General features: G+C 38.9%; 36 non-coding genes and 5 pseudogenes across 36 annotated transcripts; all 41 read left to right on the forward strand.

Annotated features, from left to right (window-relative positions):
• Positions 1–192: 192 nt before the first annotated feature.
• LOC134315546 (5S ribosomal RNA) lies at positions 193–311 on the forward strand. Its single transcript, XR_010012615.1, has one exon. It is a non-coding gene; the product is annotated as a 5S ribosomal RNA (ribosomal RNA).
• Positions 312–634: 323 nt separating this feature from the next.
• On the forward strand, positions 635–753 carry LOC134315547 (5S ribosomal RNA). Its single transcript, XR_010012616.1, has one exon. It is a non-coding gene; the product is annotated as a 5S ribosomal RNA (ribosomal RNA).
• A 303-nt stretch (positions 754–1,056) lies between these two features.
• Positions 1,057–1,175, forward strand: LOC134315548 (5S ribosomal RNA). Its single transcript, XR_010012617.1, has one exon. It is a non-coding gene; the product is annotated as a 5S ribosomal RNA (ribosomal RNA).
• Positions 1,176–1,498: 323 nt separating this feature from the next.
• LOC134315549 (5S ribosomal RNA) lies at positions 1,499–1,617 on the forward strand. Its single transcript, XR_010012618.1, has one exon. It is a non-coding gene; the product is annotated as a 5S ribosomal RNA (ribosomal RNA).
• A 307-nt stretch (positions 1,618–1,924) lies between these two features.
• Positions 1,925–2,043, forward strand: LOC134315947 (5S ribosomal RNA). The gene has a single exon (XR_010012999.1). It is a non-coding gene; the product is annotated as a 5S ribosomal RNA (ribosomal RNA).
• Positions 2,044–2,346: 303 nt separating this feature from the next.
• Positions 2,347–2,465, forward strand: LOC134315550 (5S ribosomal RNA). Its single transcript, XR_010012619.1, has one exon. It is a non-coding gene; the product is annotated as a 5S ribosomal RNA (ribosomal RNA).
• A 299-nt stretch (positions 2,466–2,764) lies between these two features.
• On the forward strand, positions 2,765–2,883 carry LOC134315551 (5S ribosomal RNA). Its single transcript, XR_010012620.1, has one exon. It is a non-coding gene; the product is annotated as a 5S ribosomal RNA (ribosomal RNA).
• A 295-nt stretch (positions 2,884–3,178) lies between these two features.
• LOC134315552 (5S ribosomal RNA) lies at positions 3,179–3,297 on the forward strand. The gene has a single exon (XR_010012621.1). It is a non-coding gene; the product is annotated as a 5S ribosomal RNA (ribosomal RNA).
• A 323-nt stretch (positions 3,298–3,620) lies between these two features.
• Positions 3,621–3,739, forward strand: LOC134315553 (5S ribosomal RNA). Its single transcript, XR_010012622.1, has one exon. It is a non-coding gene; the product is annotated as a 5S ribosomal RNA (ribosomal RNA).
• A 311-nt stretch (positions 3,740–4,050) lies between these two features.
• LOC134315554 (5S ribosomal RNA) lies at positions 4,051–4,169 on the forward strand. The gene has a single exon (XR_010012623.1). It is a non-coding gene; the product is annotated as a 5S ribosomal RNA (ribosomal RNA).
• A 295-nt stretch (positions 4,170–4,464) lies between these two features.
• Positions 4,465–4,583, forward strand: LOC134315555 (5S ribosomal RNA). Its single transcript, XR_010012624.1, has one exon. It is a non-coding gene; the product is annotated as a 5S ribosomal RNA (ribosomal RNA).
• Positions 4,584–4,974: 391 nt separating this feature from the next.
• Positions 4,975–5,093, forward strand: LOC134315557 (5S ribosomal RNA). Its single transcript, XR_010012626.1, has one exon. It is a non-coding gene; the product is annotated as a 5S ribosomal RNA (ribosomal RNA).
• A 299-nt stretch (positions 5,094–5,392) lies between these two features.
• Positions 5,393–5,511, forward strand: LOC134315558 (5S ribosomal RNA). Its single transcript, XR_010012627.1, has one exon. It is a non-coding gene; the product is annotated as a 5S ribosomal RNA (ribosomal RNA).
• A 407-nt stretch (positions 5,512–5,918) lies between these two features.
• On the forward strand, positions 5,919–6,037 carry LOC134315559 (5S ribosomal RNA). The gene has a single exon (XR_010012628.1). It is a non-coding gene; the product is annotated as a 5S ribosomal RNA (ribosomal RNA).
• A 283-nt stretch (positions 6,038–6,320) lies between these two features.
• LOC134315334 (5S ribosomal RNA) lies at positions 6,321–6,439 on the forward strand. Its single transcript, XR_010012487.1, has one exon. It is a non-coding gene; the product is annotated as a 5S ribosomal RNA (ribosomal RNA).
• A 295-nt stretch (positions 6,440–6,734) lies between these two features.
• LOC134315560 (5S ribosomal RNA) lies at positions 6,735–6,853 on the forward strand. Its single transcript, XR_010012629.1, has one exon. It is a non-coding gene; the product is annotated as a 5S ribosomal RNA (ribosomal RNA).
• A 283-nt stretch (positions 6,854–7,136) lies between these two features.
• Positions 7,137–7,255, forward strand: LOC134315561 (5S ribosomal RNA). Its single transcript, XR_010012630.1, has one exon. It is a non-coding gene; the product is annotated as a 5S ribosomal RNA (ribosomal RNA).
• A 383-nt stretch (positions 7,256–7,638) lies between these two features.
• On the forward strand, positions 7,639–7,757 carry LOC134315562 (5S ribosomal RNA). The gene has a single exon (XR_010012631.1). It is a non-coding gene; the product is annotated as a 5S ribosomal RNA (ribosomal RNA).
• Positions 7,758–8,056: 299 nt separating this feature from the next.
• Positions 8,057–8,175, forward strand: LOC134315563 (5S ribosomal RNA). The gene has a single exon (XR_010012632.1). It is a non-coding gene; the product is annotated as a 5S ribosomal RNA (ribosomal RNA).
• A 431-nt stretch (positions 8,176–8,606) lies between these two features.
• Positions 8,607–8,725, forward strand: LOC134315564 (5S ribosomal RNA). Its single transcript, XR_010012633.1, has one exon. It is a non-coding gene; the product is annotated as a 5S ribosomal RNA (ribosomal RNA).
• Positions 8,726–9,020: 295 nt separating this feature from the next.
• On the forward strand, positions 9,021–9,139 carry LOC134315335 (5S ribosomal RNA). The gene has a single exon (XR_010012488.1). It is a non-coding gene; the product is annotated as a 5S ribosomal RNA (ribosomal RNA).
• Positions 9,140–9,462: 323 nt separating this feature from the next.
• On the forward strand, positions 9,463–9,581 carry LOC134315565 (5S ribosomal RNA). The gene has a single exon (XR_010012634.1). It is a non-coding gene; the product is annotated as a 5S ribosomal RNA (ribosomal RNA).
• Positions 9,582–9,884: 303 nt separating this feature from the next.
• On the forward strand, positions 9,885–10,003 carry LOC134315566 (5S ribosomal RNA). Its single transcript, XR_010012635.1, has one exon. It is a non-coding gene; the product is annotated as a 5S ribosomal RNA (ribosomal RNA).
• Positions 10,004–10,311: 308 nt separating this feature from the next.
• Positions 10,312–10,430, forward strand: LOC134315489 (5S ribosomal RNA; annotated as a pseudogene).
• A 320-nt stretch (positions 10,431–10,750) lies between these two features.
• LOC134315858 (5S ribosomal RNA) lies at positions 10,751–10,869 on the forward strand. The gene has a single exon (XR_010012915.1). It is a non-coding gene; the product is annotated as a 5S ribosomal RNA (ribosomal RNA).
• Positions 10,870–11,173: 304 nt separating this feature from the next.
• On the forward strand, positions 11,174–11,292 carry LOC134315568 (5S ribosomal RNA). The gene has a single exon (XR_010012637.1). It is a non-coding gene; the product is annotated as a 5S ribosomal RNA (ribosomal RNA).
• A 471-nt stretch (positions 11,293–11,763) lies between these two features.
• Positions 11,764–11,882, forward strand: LOC134315432 (5S ribosomal RNA; annotated as a pseudogene).
• Positions 11,883–12,194: 312 nt separating this feature from the next.
• On the forward strand, positions 12,195–12,313 carry LOC134315348 (5S ribosomal RNA). Its single transcript, XR_010012501.1, has one exon. It is a non-coding gene; the product is annotated as a 5S ribosomal RNA (ribosomal RNA).
• Positions 12,314–12,613: 300 nt separating this feature from the next.
• LOC134315349 (5S ribosomal RNA) lies at positions 12,614–12,732 on the forward strand. Its single transcript, XR_010012502.1, has one exon. It is a non-coding gene; the product is annotated as a 5S ribosomal RNA (ribosomal RNA).
• Positions 12,733–13,052: 320 nt separating this feature from the next.
• LOC134315350 (5S ribosomal RNA) lies at positions 13,053–13,171 on the forward strand. Its single transcript, XR_010012503.1, has one exon. It is a non-coding gene; the product is annotated as a 5S ribosomal RNA (ribosomal RNA).
• Positions 13,172–13,475: 304 nt separating this feature from the next.
• On the forward strand, positions 13,476–13,594 carry LOC134315351 (5S ribosomal RNA). Its single transcript, XR_010012504.1, has one exon. It is a non-coding gene; the product is annotated as a 5S ribosomal RNA (ribosomal RNA).
• A 320-nt stretch (positions 13,595–13,914) lies between these two features.
• LOC134315352 (5S ribosomal RNA) lies at positions 13,915–14,033 on the forward strand. The gene has a single exon (XR_010012505.1). It is a non-coding gene; the product is annotated as a 5S ribosomal RNA (ribosomal RNA).
• A 304-nt stretch (positions 14,034–14,337) lies between these two features.
• Positions 14,338–14,456, forward strand: LOC134315353 (5S ribosomal RNA). Its single transcript, XR_010012506.1, has one exon. It is a non-coding gene; the product is annotated as a 5S ribosomal RNA (ribosomal RNA).
• Positions 14,457–14,819: 363 nt separating this feature from the next.
• Positions 14,820–14,938, forward strand: LOC134315433 (5S ribosomal RNA; annotated as a pseudogene).
• A 300-nt stretch (positions 14,939–15,238) lies between these two features.
• On the forward strand, positions 15,239–15,357 carry LOC134315860 (5S ribosomal RNA). Its single transcript, XR_010012917.1, has one exon. It is a non-coding gene; the product is annotated as a 5S ribosomal RNA (ribosomal RNA).
• A 292-nt stretch (positions 15,358–15,649) lies between these two features.
• LOC134315569 (5S ribosomal RNA) lies at positions 15,650–15,768 on the forward strand. The gene has a single exon (XR_010012638.1). It is a non-coding gene; the product is annotated as a 5S ribosomal RNA (ribosomal RNA).
• A 467-nt stretch (positions 15,769–16,235) lies between these two features.
• On the forward strand, positions 16,236–16,354 carry LOC134315434 (5S ribosomal RNA; annotated as a pseudogene).
• Positions 16,355–16,662: 308 nt separating this feature from the next.
• Positions 16,663–16,781, forward strand: LOC134315354 (5S ribosomal RNA). The gene has a single exon (XR_010012507.1). It is a non-coding gene; the product is annotated as a 5S ribosomal RNA (ribosomal RNA).
• Positions 16,782–17,100: 319 nt separating this feature from the next.
• On the forward strand, positions 17,101–17,219 carry LOC134315435 (5S ribosomal RNA; annotated as a pseudogene).
• Positions 17,220–17,515: 296 nt separating this feature from the next.
• LOC134315861 (5S ribosomal RNA) lies at positions 17,516–17,634 on the forward strand. Its single transcript, XR_010012918.1, has one exon. It is a non-coding gene; the product is annotated as a 5S ribosomal RNA (ribosomal RNA).
• A 292-nt stretch (positions 17,635–17,926) lies between these two features.
• LOC134315570 (5S ribosomal RNA) lies at positions 17,927–18,045 on the forward strand. The gene has a single exon (XR_010012639.1). It is a non-coding gene; the product is annotated as a 5S ribosomal RNA (ribosomal RNA).
• The last annotated feature ends 124 nt before the right edge of the window (positions 18,046–18,169 follow it).

Consider the following 18,169-nt stretch of genomic DNA (forward strand, 5'->3'; position numbering starts at 1 on the left):
CTATCTATCTATCTATCTATCTATCTATCTATCTATCTATCTATCTATCTATCTATCTATCTATCTATCTATCTATCTATCTATCTATCTATCTATAAAAGGCCTTCCAATGTAAATCCAGCCCAGATAGCTGGCTAGCACTCAGATAGCTGGCTGACTAGCTATAACAGGCCTTTAAATCCAGCTTCTTTCGCTTACGGCCAAACCACCTTGGGAACGCCTGATCTCGTCCGATCTCAGAAGCCAAGCAGGGTTGGGCTCAGTCAGTACCTAGATGGGAGACCGCCTGGGAATACTGAGTGCTGTAAGCTTTTTATTTTTTGGTTTCAGCCCCATTCATGAAGTGTCATTTAGCTGTTAGCTAGCATAATAAAGTATCTATCTATCTATCTATCTATCTATCTATCTATCTATCTATCTATCTATCTATCTATCTATCTATCTATCTATCTATCTATCTATCTATCTATCTATCTATCTATCTATCTATCTATCTATCTATCTATCTATCTATCTATCTATCTATCTATCTATCTATAAAAGGCCTTCCAATGTAATTCCAGCCCAGATAGCTGGCTAGCACTCAGATAGCTGGCTGACTAGCTATAACAGGCCTTTAAATCCAGCTTCTTTCGCTTACGGCCAAACCACCTTGGGAACGCCTGATCTCGTCCGATCTCAGAAGCCAAGCAGGGTTGGGCTCAGTCAGTACCTAGATGGGAGACCGCCTGGGAATACTGAGTGCTGTAAGCTTTTTATTTTTTGGTTTCAGCCCCATTCATGAAGTGTCATTTAGCTGTTAGCTAGCATAATAAAGTATCTATCTATCTATCTATCTATCTATCTATCTATCTATCTATCTATCTATCTATCTATCTATCTATCTATCTATCTATCTATCTATCTATCTATCTATCTATCTATCTATCTATCTATCTATCTATCTATCTATCTATCTATAAAAGGCCTTCCAATGTAAATCCAGCCCAGATAGCTGGCTAGCACTCAGATAGCTGGCTGACCAGCTATAACAGGCCTTTAAATCCAGCTTCTTTCGCTTACGGCCAAACCACCTTGGGAACGCCTGATCTCGTCCGATCTCAGAAGCCAAGCAGGGTTGGGCTCAGTCAGTACCTAGATGGGAGACCGCCTGGGAATACTGAGTGCTGTAAGCTTTTTATTTTTTGGTTTCAGCCCCATTCATGAAGTGTCATTTAGCTGTTAGCTAGCATAATAAAGTATCTATCTATCTATCTATCTATCTATCTATCTATCTATCTATCTATCTATCTATCTATCTATCTATCTATCTATCTATCTATCTATCTATCTATCTATCTATCTATCTATCTATCTATCTATCTATCTATCTATCTATCTATCTATCTATCTATCTATCTATAAAAGGCCTTCCAATGTAAATCCAGCCCAGATAGCTGGCTAGCACTCAGATAGCTGGCTGACTAGCTATAACAGGCCTTTAAATCCAGCTTCTTTCGCTTACGGCCAAACCACCTTGGGAACGCCTGATCTCGTCCGATCTCAGAAGCCAAGCAGGGTTGGGCTCAGTCAGTACCTAGATGGGAGACCGCCTGGGAATACTGAGTGCTGTAAGCTTTTTATTTTTTGGTTTCAGCCCCATTCATGAAGTGTCATTTAGCTGTTAGCTAGCATAATAAAGTATCTATCTATCTATCTATCTATCTATCTATCTATCTATCTATCTATCTATCTATCTATCTATCTATCTATCTATCTATCTATCTATCTATCTATCTATCTATCTATCTATCTATCTATCTATCTATCTATCTATCTATCTATCTATAAAAGGCCTTCCAATGTAAATCCAGCCCAGATAGCTGGCTAGCACTCAGATAGCTGGCTGACTAGCTATAACAGGCCTTTAAATCCAGCTTCTTTCGCTTACGGCCAAACCACCTTGGGAACGCCTGATCTCATCCGATCTCAGAAGCCAAGCAGGGTTGGGCTCAGTCAGTACCTAGATGGGAGACCGCCTGGGAATACTGAGTGCTGTAAGCTTTTTATTTTTTGGTTTCAGCCCCATTCATGAAGTGTCATTTAGCTGTTAGCTAGCATAATAAAGTATCTATCTATCTATCTATCTATCTATCTATCTATCTATCTATCTATCTATCTATCTATCTATCTATCTATCTATCTATCTATCTATCTATCTATCTATCTATCTATCTATCTATCTATCTATCTATCTATCTATCTATCTATAAAAGGCCTTCCAATGTAATTCCAGCCCAGATAGCTGGCTAGCACTCAGATAGCTGGCTGACTAGCTATAACAGGCCTTTAAATCCAGCTTCTTTCGCTTACGGCCAAACCACCTTGGGAACGCCTGATCTCGTCCGATCTCAGAAGCCAAGCAGGGTTGGGCTCAGTCAGTACCTAGATGGGAGACCGCCTGGGAATACTGAGTGCTGTAAGCTTTTTATTTTTTGGTTTCAGCCCCATTCATGAAGTGTCATTTAGCTGTTAGCTAGCATAATAAAGTATCTATCTATCTATCTATCTATCTATCTATCTATCTATCTATCTATCTATCTATCTATCTATCTATCTATCTATCTATCTATCTATCTATCTATCTATCTATCTATCTATCTATCTATCTATCTATCTATCTATCTATAAAAGGCCTTCCAATGTAAATCCAGCCCAGATAGCTGGCTAGCACTCAGATAGCTGGCTGACTAGCTATAACAGGCCTTTAAATCCAGCTTCTTTCGCTTACGGCCAAACCACCTTGGGAACGCCTGATCTCGTCCGATCTCAGAAGCCAAGCAGGGTTGGGCTCAGTCAGTACCTAGATGGGAGACCGCCTGGGAATACTGAGTGCTGTAAGCTTTTTATTTTTTGGTTTCAGCCCCATTCATGAAGTGTCATTTAGCTGTTAGCTAGCATAATAAAGTATCTATCTATCTATCTATCTATCTATCTATCTATCTATCTATCTATCTATCTATCTATCTATCTATCTATCTATCTATCTATCTATCTATCTATCTATCTATCTATCTATCTATCTATCTATCTATCTATCTATAAAAGGCCTTCCAATGTAATTCCAGCCCAGATAGCTGGCTAGCACTCAGATAGCTGGCTGACTAGCTATAACAGGCCTTTAAATCCAGCTTCTTTCGCTTACGGCCAAACCACCTTGGGAACGCCTGATCTCGTCCGATCTCAGAAGCCAAGCAGGGTTGGGCTCAGTCAGTACCTAGATGGGAGACCGCCTGGGAATACTGAGTGCTGTAAGCTTTTTATTTTTTGGTTTCAGCCCCATTCATGAAGTGTCATTTAGCTGTTAGCTAGCATAATAAAGTATCTATCTATCTATCTATCTATCTATCTATCTATCTATCTATCTATCTATCTATCTATCTATCTATCTATCTATCTATCTATCTATCTATCTATCTATCTATCTATCTATCTATCTATCTATCTATCTATCTATCTATCTATCTATCTATCTATCTATCTATAAAAGGCCTTCCAATGTAAATCCAGCCCAGATAGCTGGCTAGCACTCAGATAGCTGGCTGACTAGCTATAACAGGCCTTTAAATCCAGCTTCTTTCGCTTACGGCCAAACCACCTTGGGAACGCCTGATCTCGTCCGATCTCAGAAGCCAAGCAGGGTTGGGCTCAGTCAGTACCTAGATGGGAGACCGCCTGGGAATACTGAGTGCTGTAAGCTTTTTATTTTTTGGTTTCAGCCCCATTCATGAAGTGTCATTTAGCTGTTAGCTAGCATAATAAAGTATCTATCTATCTATCTATCTATCTATCTATCTATCTATCTATCTATCTATCTATCTATCTATCTATCTATCTATCTATCTATCTATCTATCTATCTATCTATCTATCTATCTATCTATCTATCTATCTATCTATCTATCTATCTATCTATAAAAGGCCTTCCAATGTAAATCCAGCCCAGATAGCTGGCTAGCACTCAGATAGCTGGCTGACTAGCTATAACAGGCCTTTAAATCCAGCTTCTTTCGCTTACGGCCAAACCACCTTGGGAACGCCTGATCTCGTCCGATCTCAGAAGCCAAGCAGGGTTGGGCTCAGTCAGTACCTAGATGGGAGACCGCCTGGGAATACTGAGTGCTGTAAGCTTTTTATTTTTTGGTTTCAGCCCCATTCATGAAGTGTCATTTAGCTGTTAGCTAGCATAATAAAGTATCTATCTATCTATCTATCTATCTATCTATCTATCTATCTATCTATCTATCTATCTATCTATCTATCTATCTATCTATCTATCTATCTATCTATCTATCTATCTATCTATCTATCTATCTATCTATCTATCTATAAAAGGCCTTCCAATGTAAATCCAGCCCAGATAGCTGGCTAGCACTCAGATAGCTGGCTGACTAGCTATAACAGGCCTTTAAATCCAGCTTCTTTCGCTTACGGCCAAACCACCTTGGGAACGCCTGATCTCGTCCGATCTCAGAAGCCAAGCAGGGTTGGGCTCAGTCAGTACCTAGATGGGAGACCGCCTGGGAATACTGAGTGCTGTAAGCTTTTTATTTTTTGGTTTCAGCCCCATTCATGAAGTGTCATTTAGCTGTTAGCTAGCATAATAAAGTATCTATCTATCTATCTATCTATCTATCTATCTATCTATCTATCTATCTATCTATCTATCTATCTATCTATCTATCTATCTATCTATCTAACTAACTATCTATCTATCTATCTATCTATCTATCTATCTATCTATCTATCTATCTATCTATCTATCTATCTATCTATCTATCTATCTATCTATCTATCTATCTATCTATCTATCTATCTATCTATCTATCTATCTATCTATAAAAGGCCTTCCAATGTAAATCCAGCCCAGATAGCTGGCTAGCACTCAGATAGCTGGCTGACTAGCTATAACAGGCCTTTAAATCCAGCTTCTTTCGCTTACGGCCAAACCACCTTGGGAACGCCTGATCTCGTCCGATCTCAGAAGCCAAGCAGGGTTGGGCTCAGTCAGTACCTAGATGGGAGACCGCCTGGGAATACTGAGTGCTGTAAGCTTTTTATTTTTTGGTTTCAGCCCCATTCATGAAGTGTCATTTAGCTGTTAGCTAGCATAATAAAGTATCTATCTATCTATCTATCTATCTATCTATCTATCTATCTATCTATCTATCTATCTATCTATCTATCTATCTATCTATCTATCTATCTATCTATCTATCTATCTATCTATCTATCTATCTATCTATCTATCTATCTATAAAAGGCCTTCCAATGTAAATCCAGCCCAGATAGCTGGCTAGCACTCAGATAGCTGGCTGACTAGCTATAACAGGCCTTTAAATCCAGCTTCTTTCGCTTACGGCCAAACCACCTTGGGAACGCCTGATCTCGTCCGATCTCAGAAGCCAAGCAGGGTTGGGCTCAGTCAGTACCTAGATGGGAGACCGCCTGGGAATACTGAGTGCTGTAAGCTTTTTATTTTTTGGTTTCAGCCCCATTCATGAAGTGTCATTTAGCTGTTAGCTAGCATAATAAAGTATCTATCTATCTATCTATCTATCTATCTATCTATCTATCTATCTATCTATCTATCTATCTATCTATCTATCTATCTATCTATCTAACTAACTATCTATCTATCTATCTATCTATCTATCTATCTATCTATCTATCTATCTATCTATCTATCTATCTATCTATCTATCTATCTATCTATCTATCTATCTATCTATCTATCTATCTATCTATCTATCTATCTATCTATCTATCTATCTATCTATCTATAAAAGGCCTTCCAATGTAAATCCAGCCCAGATAGCTGGCTAGCACTCAGATAGCTGGCTGACTAGCTATAACAGGCCTTTAAATCCAGCTTCTTTCGCTTACGGCCAAACCACCTTGGGAACGCCTGATCTCGTCCGATCTCAGAAGCCAAGCAGGGTTGGGCTCAGTCAGTACCTAGATGGGAGACCGCCTGGGAATACTGAGTGCTGTAAGCTTTTTATTTTTTGGTTTCAGCCCCATTCATGAAGTGTCATTTAGCTGTTAGCTAGCATAATAAAGTATCTATCTATCTATCTATCTATCTATCTATCTATCTATCTATCTATCTATCTATCTATCTATCTATCTATCTATCTATCTATCTATCTATCTATCTATCTATCTATCTATCTATCTATCTATAAAAGGCCTTCCAATGTAAATCCAGCCCAGATAGCTGGCTAGCACTCAGATAGCTGGCTGACTAGCTATAACAGGCCTTTAAATCCAGCTTCTTTCGCTTACGGCCAAACGACCTTGGGAACGCCTGATCTCGTCCGATCTCAGAAGCCAAGCAGGGTTGGGCTCAGTCAGTACCTAGATGGGAGACCGCCTGGGAATACTGAGTGCTGTAAGCTTTTTATTTTTTGGTTTCAGCCCCATTCATGAAGTGTCATTTAGCTGTTAGCTAGCATAATAAAGTATCTATCTATCTATCTATCTATCTATCTATCTATCTATCTATCTATCTATCTATCTATCTATCTATCTATCTATCTATCTATCTATCTATCTATCTATCTATCTATCTATCTATCTATCTATCTATCTATCTATAAAAGGCCTTCCAATGTAAATCCAGCCCAGATAGCTGGCTAGCACTCAGATAGCTGGCTGACTAGCTATAACAGGCCTTTAAATCCAGCTTCTTTCGCTTACGGCCAAACCACCTTGGGAACGCCTGATCTCGTCCGATCTCAGAAGCCAAGCAGGGTTGGGCTCAGTCAGTACCTAGATGGGAGACCGCCTGGGAATACTGAGTGCTGTAAGCTTTTTATTTTTTGGTTTCAGCCCCATTCATGAAGTGTCATTTAGCTGTTAGCTAGCATAATAAAGTATCTATCTATCTATCTATCTATCTATCTATCTATCTATCTATCTATCTATCTATCTATCTATCTATCTATCTATCTATCTATCTATCTATCTATCTATCTATCTATCTATCTATCTATCTATAAAAGGCCTTCCAATGTAAATCCAGCCCAGATAGCTGGCTAGCACTCAGATAGCTGGCTGACTAGCTATAACAGGCCTTTAAATCCAGCTTCTTTCGCTTACGGCCAAACCACCTTGGGAACGCCTGATCTCGTCCGATCTCAGAAGCCAAGCAGGGTTGGGCTCAGTCAGTACCTAGATGGGAGACCGCCTGGGAATACTGAGTGCTGTAAGCTTTTTATTTTTTGGTTTCAGCCCCATTCATGAAGTGTCATTTAGCTGTTAGCTAGCATAATAAAGTATCTATCTATCTATCTATCTATCTATCTATCTATCTATCTATCTATCTATCTATCTATCTATCTATCTATCTATCTATCTAACTAACTATCTATCTATCTATCTATCTATCTATCTATCTATCTATCTATCTATCTATCTATCTATCTATCTATCTATCTATCTATCTATCTATCTATCTATCTATCTATCTATCTATCTATCTATCTATCTATCTATCTATAAAAGGCCTTCCAATGTAAATCCAGCCCAGATAGCTGGCTAGCACTCAGATAGCTGGCTGACTAGCTATAACAGGCCTTTAAATCCAGCTTCTTTCGCTTACGGCCAAACCACCTTGGGAACGCCTGATCTCGTCCGATCTCAGAAGCCAAGCAGGGTTGGGCTCAGTCAGTACCTAGATGGGAGACCGCCTGGGAATACTGAGTGCTGTAAGCTTTTTATTTTTTGGTTTCAGCCCCATTCATGAAGTGTCATTTAGCTGTTAGCTAGCATAATAAAGTATCTATCTATCTATCTATCTATCTATCTATCTATCTATCTATCTATCTATCTATCTATCTATCTATCTATCTATCTATCTATCTATCTATCTATCTATCTATCTATCTATCTATCTATCTATCTATCTATCTATCTATAAAAGGCCTTCCAATGTAAATCCAGCCCAGATAGCTGGCTAGCACTCAGATAGCTGGCTGACTAGCTATAACAGGCCTTTAAATCCAGCTTCTTTCGCTTACGGCCAAACCACCTTGGGAACGCCTGATCTCGTCCGATCTCAGAAGCCAAGCAGGGTTGGGCTCAGTCAGTACCTAGATGGGAGACCGCCTGGGAATACTGAGTGCTGTAAGCTTTTTATTTTTTGGTTTCAGCCCCATTCATGAAGTGTCATTTAGCTGTTAGCTAGCATAATAAAGTATCTATCTATCTATCTATCTATCTATCTATCTATCTATCTATCTATCTATCTATCTATCTATCTATCTATCTATCTATCTATCTATCTATCTATCTATCTATCTAACTAACTATCTATCTATCTATCTATCTATCTATCTATCTATCTATCTATCTATCTATCTATCTATCTATCTATCTATCTATCTATCTATCTATCTATCTATCTATCTATCTATCTATCTATCTATCTATCTATCTATCTATCTATCTATCTATCTATCTATCTATAAAAGGCCTTCCAATGTAAATCCAGCCCAGATAGCTGGCTAGCACTCAGATAGCTGGCTGACTAGCTATAACAGGCCTTTAAATCCAGCTTCTTTCGCTTACGGCCAAACCACCTTGGGAACGCCTGATCTCGTCCGATCTCAGAAGCCAAGCAGGGTTGGGCTCAGTCAGTACCTAGATGGGAGACCGCCTGGGAATACTGAGTGCTGTAAGCTTTTTATTTTTTGGTTTCAGCCCCATTCATGAAGTGTCATTTAGCTGTTAGCTAGCATAATAAAGTATCTATCTATCTATCTATCTATCTATCTATCTATCTATCTATCTATCTATCTATCTATCTATCTATCTATCTATCTATCTATCTATCTATCTATCTATCTATCTATCTATCTATCTATCTATCTATCTATCTATAAAAGGCCTTCCAATGTAAATCCAGCCCAGATAGCTGGCTAGCACTCAGATAGCTGGCTGACTAGCTATAACAGGCCTTTAAATCCAGCTTCTTTCGCTTACGGCCAAACGACCTTGGGAACGCCTGATCTCGTCCGATCTCAGAAGCCAAGCAGGGTTGGGCTCAGTCAGTACCTAGATGGGAGACCGCCTGGGAATACTGAGTGCTGTAAGCTTTTTATTTTTTGGTTTCAGCCCCATTCATGAAGTGTCATTTAGCTGTTAGCTAGCATAATAAAGTATCTATCTATCTATCTATCTATCTATCTATCTATCTATCTATCTATCTATCTATCTATCTATCTATCTATCTATCTATCTATCTATCTATCTATCTATCTATCTATCTATCTATCTATCTATCTATCTATCTATCTATCTATCTATCTATCTATCTATCTATAAAAGGCCTTCCAATGTAAATCCAGCCCAGATAGCTGACTAGCACTCAGATAGCTGGCTGACTAGCTATAACAGGCCTTTAAATCCAGCTTCTTTCGCTTACGGCCAAACCACCTTGGGAACGCCTGATCTCGTCCGATCTCAGAAGCCAAGCAGGGTTGGGCTCAGTCAGTACCTAGATGGGAGACCGCCTGGGAATACTGAGTGCTGTAAGCTTTTTATTTTTTGGTTTCAGCCCCATTCATGAAGTGTCATTTAGCTGTTAGCTAGCATAATAAAGTATCTATCTATCTATCTATCTATCTATCTATCTATCTATCTATCTATCTATCTATCTATCTATCTATCTATCTATCTATCTATCTATCTATCTATCTATCTATCTATCTATCTATCTATCTATCTATCTATCTATCTATCTATAAAAGGCCTTCCAATGTAAATCCAGCCCAGATAGCTGGCTAGCACTCAGATAGCTGGCTGACTAGCTATAACAGGCCTTTAAATCCAGCTTCTTTCGCTTACGGCCAAACCACCTTGGGAACGCCTGATCTCGTCCGATCTCAGAAGCCAAGCAGGGTTGGGCTCAGTCAGTACCTAGATGGGAGACCGCCTGGGAATACTGAGTGCTGTAAGCTTTTTATTTTTTGGTTTCAGCCCCATTCATGAAGTGTCATTTAGCTGTTAGCTAGCATAATAAAGTATCTATCTATCTATCTATCTATCTATCTATCTATCTATCTATCTATCTATCTATCTATCTATCTATCTATCTATCTATCTATCTATCTATCTATCTATCTATCTATCTATCTATCTATCTATCTATCTATCTATCTAATCTATCTATGAAAGGCCTACCAATGTAATTCCAGCCCAGATAGCTGGCTAGCACTCAGATAGCTGGCTGACTAGCTATAACAGGCCTTTAAATCCAGCTTCTTTCGCTTACGGCCAAACCACCTTCGGAACGCCTGATCTCGTCCGATCTCAGAAACCAAGCAGGGTTGGGCTCAGTCAGTACCTAGATGGGAGACTGCCTGGGAATACTGAGTGCTGTAAGCTTTTTATTTTTGAGTTTCAGCCCCATTCATGAAGTGTCATTTAGCAGTTAGCTAGCATAATAAAGGATCTATCTATCTATCTATCTATCTATCTATCTATCTATCTATCTATCTATCTATCTATCTATCTATCTATCTATCTATCTATCTATCTATCTATCTATCTATCTATCTATCTATCTATCTATCTATCTATCTATCTATCTATCTATCTATCTAATCTATGAAAGGCCTTCCAATGTAATTGCAGCCCAGATAGCTGGCTAGCACTCAGATAGCTGGCTGACTAGCTATAACAGGCCTTTAAATCCAGCTTCTTTCGCTTACGGCCAAACCACCTTGGGAACGCCTGATCTCGTCCGATCTCAGAAGCCAAGCAGGGTTGGGCTCAGTCAGTACCTAGATGGGAGACTGCCTGGGAATACTGAGTGCTGTAAGCTTTTTATTTTTGAGTTTCAGCCCCATTCATGAAGTGTCATTTAGCAGTTAGCTAGCATAATAAAGGATCTATCTATCTATCTATCTATCTATCTATCTATCTATCTATCTATCTATCTATCTATCTATCTATCTATCTATCTATCTATCTATCTATCTATCTATCTATCTATCTATCTATCTATCTATCTATCTATCTATCTAATCTATGAAAGGCCTTCCAATGTAATTCCAGCCCAGATAGCTGGCTAGCACTCAGATAGCTGGCTGACTAGCTATAACAGGCCTTTAAATCCAGCTTCTTTCGCTTACGGCCAAACCACCTTGGGAACGCCTGATCTCGTCCGATCTCAGAAGCCAAGCAGGGTTGGGCTCAGTCAGTACCTAGATGGGAGACCGCCTGGGAATACTGAGTGCTGTAAGCTTTTTATTTTTTGGTTTCAGCCCCATTCATGAAGTGTCATTTAGCTGTTAGCTAGCATAATAAAGTATCTATCTATCTATCTATCTATCTATCTATCTATCTATCTATCTATCTATCTATCTATCTATCTATCTATCTATCTATCTATCTATCTATCTATCTATCTATCTATCTATCTATCTATCTATCTATCTATCTATCTATCTATCTATCTATCTATCTATCTATCTATCTATCTATCTATCTATCTATCTATCTATCTATCTATCTATCTATCTATCTATCTATCTATCTATCTATCTATCTATCTATCTATCTATCTATCTATCTATCTATCTATCTATCTATCTATCTATCTATCTATCTATCTATCTATGAAAGGCCTACCAATGTAATTCCAGCCCAGATAGCTGGCTAGCACTCAGATAGCTGGCTGACTAGCTATAACAGGCCTTTAAATCCAGCTTCTTTCGCTTACGGCCAAACCACCTTGGGAACGCCTGAACTCGTCCGATCTCAGAAACCAAGCAGGGTTGGGCTCAGTCAGTACCTAGATGGGAGACTGCCTGGGAATACTGAGTGCTGTAAGCTTTTTATTTTTGAGTTTCAGCCCCATTCATGAAGTGTCATTTAGCAGTTAGCTAGCATAATAAAGGATCTATCTATCTATCTATCTATCTATCTATCTATCTATCTATCTATCTATCTATCTATCTATCTATCTATCTATCTATCTATCTATCTATCTATCTATCTATCTATCTATCTATCTATCTATCTATCTATCTATCTATTTATCTAATCTATGAAAGGCCTTCCAATGTAATTCCAGCCCAGATAGCTGGCTAGCACTCAGATAGCTGGCTGACTAGCTATAACAGGCCTTTAAATCCAGCTTCTTTCGCTTACGGCCAAACCACCTTGGGAATGCCTGATCTCGTCCGATCTCAGAAGCCAAGCAGGGTTGGGCTCAGTCAGTACCTAGATGGGAGACTGCCTGGGAATACTGAGTGCTGTAAGCTTTTTATTTTTGAGTTTCAGCCCCATTCATGAAGTGTCATTTAGCAGTTAGCTAGCATAATAAAGGATCTATCTATCTATCTATCTATCTATCTATCTATCTATCTATCTATCTATCTATCTATCTATCTATCTATCTATCTATCTATCTATCTATCTATCTATCTATCTATCTATCTATCTATCTATCTATTTATCTAATCTATGAAAGGCCTTCCAATGTAATTCCAGCCCAGATAGCTGGCTAGCACTCAGATAGCTGGCTGACTAGCTATAACAGGCCTTTAAATCCAGCTTCTTTCGCTTACGGCCAAACCACCTTGGGAATGCCTGATCTCGTCCGATCTCAGAAGCCAAGCAGGGTTGGGCTCAGTCAGTACCTAGATGGGAGACTGCCTGGGAATACTGAGTGCTGTAAGCTTTTTATTTTTGAGTTTCAGCCCCATTCATGAAGTGTCATTTAGCAGTTAGCTAGCATAATAAAGGATCTATCTATCTATCTATCTATCTATCTATCTATCTATCTATCTATCTATCTATCTATCTATCTATCTATCTATCTATCTATCTATCTATCTATCTATCTATCTATCTATCTATCTATCTATCTATCTATCTATCTATCTATCTATTTATCTAATCTATGAAAGGCCTTCCAATGTAATTCCAGCCCAGATAGCTGGCTAGCACTCAGATAGCTGGCTGACTAGCTATAACAGGCCTTTAAATCCAGCTTCTTTCGCTTACGGCCAAACCACCTTGGGAATGCCTGATCTCGTCCGATCTCAGAAGCCAAGCAGGGTTGGGCTCAGTCAGTACCTAGATGGGAGACTGCCTGGGAATACTGAGTGCTGTAAGCTTTTTATTTTTGAGTTTCAGCCCCATTCATGAAGTGTCATTTAGCAGTTAGCTAGCATAATAAAGGATCTATCTATCTATCTATCTATCTATCTATCTATCTATCTATCTATCTATCTATCTATCTATCTATCTATCTATCTATCTATCTATCTATCTATCTATCTATCTATCTATCTATCTATCTATCTATCTATTTATCTAATCTATGAAAGGCCTTCCAATGTAATTCCAGCCCAGATAGCTGGCTAGCACTCAGATAGCTGGCTGACTAGCTATAACAGGCCTTTAAATCCAGCTTCTTTCGCTTACGGCCAAACCACCTTGGGAATGCCTGATCTCGTCCGATCTCAGAAGCCAAGCAGGGTTGGGCTCAGTCAGTACCTAGATGGGAGACTGCCTGGGAATACTGAGTGCTGTAAGCTTTTTATTTTTGAGTTTCAGCCCCATTCATGAAGTGTCATTTAGCAGTTAGCTAGCATAATAAAGGATCTATCTATCTATCTATCTATCTATCTATCTATCTATCTATCTATCTATCTATCTATCTATCTATCTATCTATCTATCTATCTATCTATCTATCTATCTATCTATCTATCTATCTATCTATCTATCTATCTATCTATCTATCTATTTATCTAATCTATGAAAGGCCTTCCAATGTAATTCCAGCCCAGATAGCTGGCTAGCACTCAGATAGCTGGCTGACTAGCTATAACAGGCCTTTAAATCCAGCTTCTTTCGCTTACGGCCAAACCACCTTGGGAATGCCTGATCTCGTCCGATCTCAGAAGCCAAGCAGGGTTGGGCTCAGTCAGTACCTAGATGGGAGACTGCCTGGGAATACTGAGTGCTGTAAGCTTTTTATTTTTGAGTTTCAGCCCCATTCATGAAGTGTCATTTAGCAGTTAGCTAGCATAATAAAGGATCTATCTATCTATCTATCTATCTATCTATCTATCTATCTATCTATCTATCTATCTATCTATCTATCTATCTATCTATCTATCTATCTATCTATCTATCTATCTATCTATCTATCTATCTATCTATCTATTTATCTAATCTATGAAAGGCCTTCCAATGTAATTCCAGCCCAGATAGCTGGCTAGCACTCAGATAGCTGGCTGACTAGCTATAACAGGCCTTTAAATCCAGCTTCTTTCGCTTACGGCCAAACCACCTTGGGAATGCCTGATCTCGTCCGATCTCAGAAGCCAAGCAGGGTTGGGCTCAGTCAGTACCTAGATGGGAGACTGCCTGGGAATACTGAGTGCTGTAAGCTTTTTATTTTTGAGTTTCAGCCCCATTCATGAAGTGTCATTTAGCAGTTAGCTAGCATAATAAAGGATCTATCTATCTATCTATCTATCTATCTATCTATCTATCTATCTATCTATCTATCTATCTATCTATCTATCTATCTATCTATCTATCTATCTATCTATCTATCTATCTATCTATCTATCTATCTATCTATCTATCTATCTATCTATCTATCTATCTATCTATCTATCTATCTATCTATCTATCTATCTATCTATCTATCTATGAAAGGCCTACCAATGTAATTCCAGCCCAGATAGCTGGCTAGCACTCAGATAGCTGGCTGACTAGCTATAACAGGCCTTTAAATCCAGCTTCTTTCGCTTACGGCCAAACCACCTTGGGAACGCCTGAACTCGTCCGATCTCAGAAACCAAGCAGGGTTGGGCTCAGTCAGTACCTAGATGGGAGACTGCCTGGGAATACTGAGTGCTGTAAGCTTTTTATTTTTGAGTTTCAGCCCCATTCATGAAGTGTCATTTAGCAGTTAGCTAGCATAATAAAGGATCTATCTATCTATCTATCTATCTATCTATCTATCTATCTATCTATCTATCTATCTATCTATCTATCTATCTATCTATCTATCTATCTATCTATCTATCTATCTATCTATCTATCTATCTATCTATCTATCTAATCTATGAAAGGCCTTCCAATGTAATTGCAGCCCAGATAGCTGGCTAGCACTCAGATAGCTGGCTGACTAGCTATAACAGGCCTTTAAATCCAGCTTCTTTCGCTTACGGCCAAACCACCTTGGGAACGCCTGATCTCGTCCGATCTCAGAAGCCAAGCAGGGTTGGGCTCAGTCAGTACCTAGATGGGAGACTGCCTGGGAATACTGAGTGCTGTAAGCTTTTTATTTTTGAGTTTCAGCCCCATTCATGAAGTGTCATTTAGCAGTTAGCTAGCATAATAAAGGATCTATCTATCTATCTATCTATCTATCTATCTATCTATCTATCTATCTATCTATCTATCTATCTATCTATCTATCTATCTATCTATCTATCTATCTATCTATCTATCTATCTATCTATCTATCTAATCTATGAAAGGCCTTCCAATGTAATTCCAGCCCAGATAGCTGGCTAGCACTCAGATAGCTGGCTGACTAGCTATAACAGGCCTTTAAATCCAGCTTCTTTCGCTTACGGCCAAACCACCTTGGGAACGCCTGATCTCGTCCGATCTCAGAAGCCAAGCAGGGTTGGGCTCAGTCAGTACCTAGATGGGAGACCGCCTGGGAATACTGAGTGCTGTAAGCTTTTTATTTTTTGGTTTCAGCCCCATTCATGAAGTGTCATTTAGCTGTTAGCTAGCATAATAAAGTATCTATCTATCTATCTATCTATCTATCTATCTATCTATCTATCTATCTATCTATCTATCTATCTATCTATCTATCTATCTATCTATCTATCTATCTATCTATCTATCTATCTATCTATCTATCTATCTATCTATCTATCTATCTATCTATCTATCTATCTATCTATCTATCTATCTATCTATCTATCTATCTATCTATCTATCTATCTATCTATCTATCTATCTATCTATCTATCTATCTATCTATCTATCTATCTATCTATCTATCTATCTATCTATCTATCTATCTATCTATCTATCTATCTATGAAAGGCCTACCAATGTAATTCCAGCCCAGATAGCTGGCTAGCACTCAGATAGCTGGCTGACTAGCTATAACAGGCCTTTAAATCCAGCTTCTTTCGCTTACGGCCAAACCACCTTGGGAACGCCTGAACTCGTCCGATCTCAGAAACCAAGCAGGGTTGGGCTCAGTCAGTACCTAGATGGGAGACTGCCTGGGAATACTGAGTGCTGTAAGCTTTTTATTTTTGAGTTTCAGCCCCATTCATGAAGTGTCATTTAGCAGTTAGCTAGCATAATAAAGGATCTATCTATCTATCTATCTATCTATCTATCTATCTATCTATCTATCTATCTATCTATCTATCTATCTATCTATCTATCTATCTATCTATCTATCTATCTATCTATCTATCTATCTATCTATCTATCTATCTATTTATCTAATCTATGAAAGGCCTTCCAATGTAATTCCAGCCCAGATAGCTGGCTAGCACTCAGATAGCTGGCTGACTAGCTATAACAGGCCTTTAAATCCAGCTTCTTTCGCTTACGGCCAAACCACCTTGGGAATGCCTGATCTCGTCCGATCTCAGAAGCCAAGCAGGGTTGGGCTCAGTCAGTACCTAGATGGGAGACTGCCTGGGAATACTGAGTGCTGTAAGCTTTTTATTTTTGAGTTTCAGCCCCATTCATGAAGTGTCATTTAGCAGTTAGCTAGCATAATAAAGGATCTATCTATCTATCTATCTATCTATCTATCTATCTATCTATCTATCTATCTATCTATCTATCTATCTATCTATCTATCTATCTATCTATCTATCTATCTATCTATCTATCTATCTATCTATCTATCTATCTATCTATCTATCTATCTATCTATCTATGAAAGGCCTACCAATGTAATTCCAGCCCAGATAGCTGGCTAGCACTCAGATAGCTGGCTGACTAGCTATAACAGGCCTTTAAATCCAGCTTCTTTCGCTTACGGCCAAACCACCTTGGGAACGCCTGAACTCGTCCGATCTCAGAAACCAAGCAGGGTTGGGCTCAGTCAGTACCTAGATGGGAGACTGCCTGGGAATACTGAGTGCTGTAAGCTTTTTATTTTTGAGTTTCAGCCCCATTCATGAAGTGTCATTTAGCAGTTAGCTAGCATAATAAAGGATCTATCTATCTATCTATCTATCTATCTATCTATCTATCTATCTATCTATCTATCTATCTATCTATCTATCTATCTATCTATCTATCTATCTATCTATCTATCTATCTATCTATCTATCTATCTATCTAATCTATGAAAGGCCTTCCAATGTAATTGCAGCCCAGATAGCTGGCTAGCACTCAGATAGCTGGCTGACTAGCTATAACAGGCCTTTAAATCCAGCTTCTTTCGCTTACGGCCAAACCACCTTGGGAACGCCTGATCTCGTCCGATCTCAGAAGCCAAGCAGGGTTGGGCTCAGTCAGTACCTAGATGGGAGACTGCCTGGGAATACTGAGTGCTGTAAGCTTTTTATTTTTGAGTTTCAGCCCCATTCATGAAGTGTCATTTAGCAGTTAGCTAGCATAATAAAGGATCTATCTATCTATCTATCTATCTATCTATCTATCTATCTATCTATCTATCTATCTATCTATCTATCTATCTATCTATCTATCTATCTATCTATCTATCTATCTATCTATCTATCTATCTATCTAATCTATGAAAGGCCTTCCAATGTAATTCCAGCCCAGATAGCTGGCTAGCACTCAGATAGCTGGCTGACTAGCTATAACAGGCCTTTAAATCCAGCTTCTTTCGCTTACGGCCAAACCACCTTGGGAACGCCTGATCTCGTCCGATCTCAGAAGCCAAGCAGGGTTGGGCTCAGTCAGTACCTAGATGGGAGACCGCCTGGGAATACTGAGTGCTGTAAGCTTTTTATTTTTTGGTTTCAGCCCCATTCATGAAGTGTCATTTAGCTGTTAGCTAGCATAATAAAGTATCTATCTATCTATCTATCTATCTATCTATCTATCTATCTATCTATCTATCTATCTATC

The sequence above is a fragment of the Trichomycterus rosablanca genome, chromosome 5 (assembly GCF_030014385.1).
Source record: "Trichomycterus rosablanca isolate fTriRos1 chromosome 5, fTriRos1.hap1, whole genome shotgun sequence".
In the NCBI taxonomy this organism is placed as follows: Eukaryota; Metazoa; Chordata; class Actinopteri; order Siluriformes; family Trichomycteridae; genus Trichomycterus; species Trichomycterus rosablanca.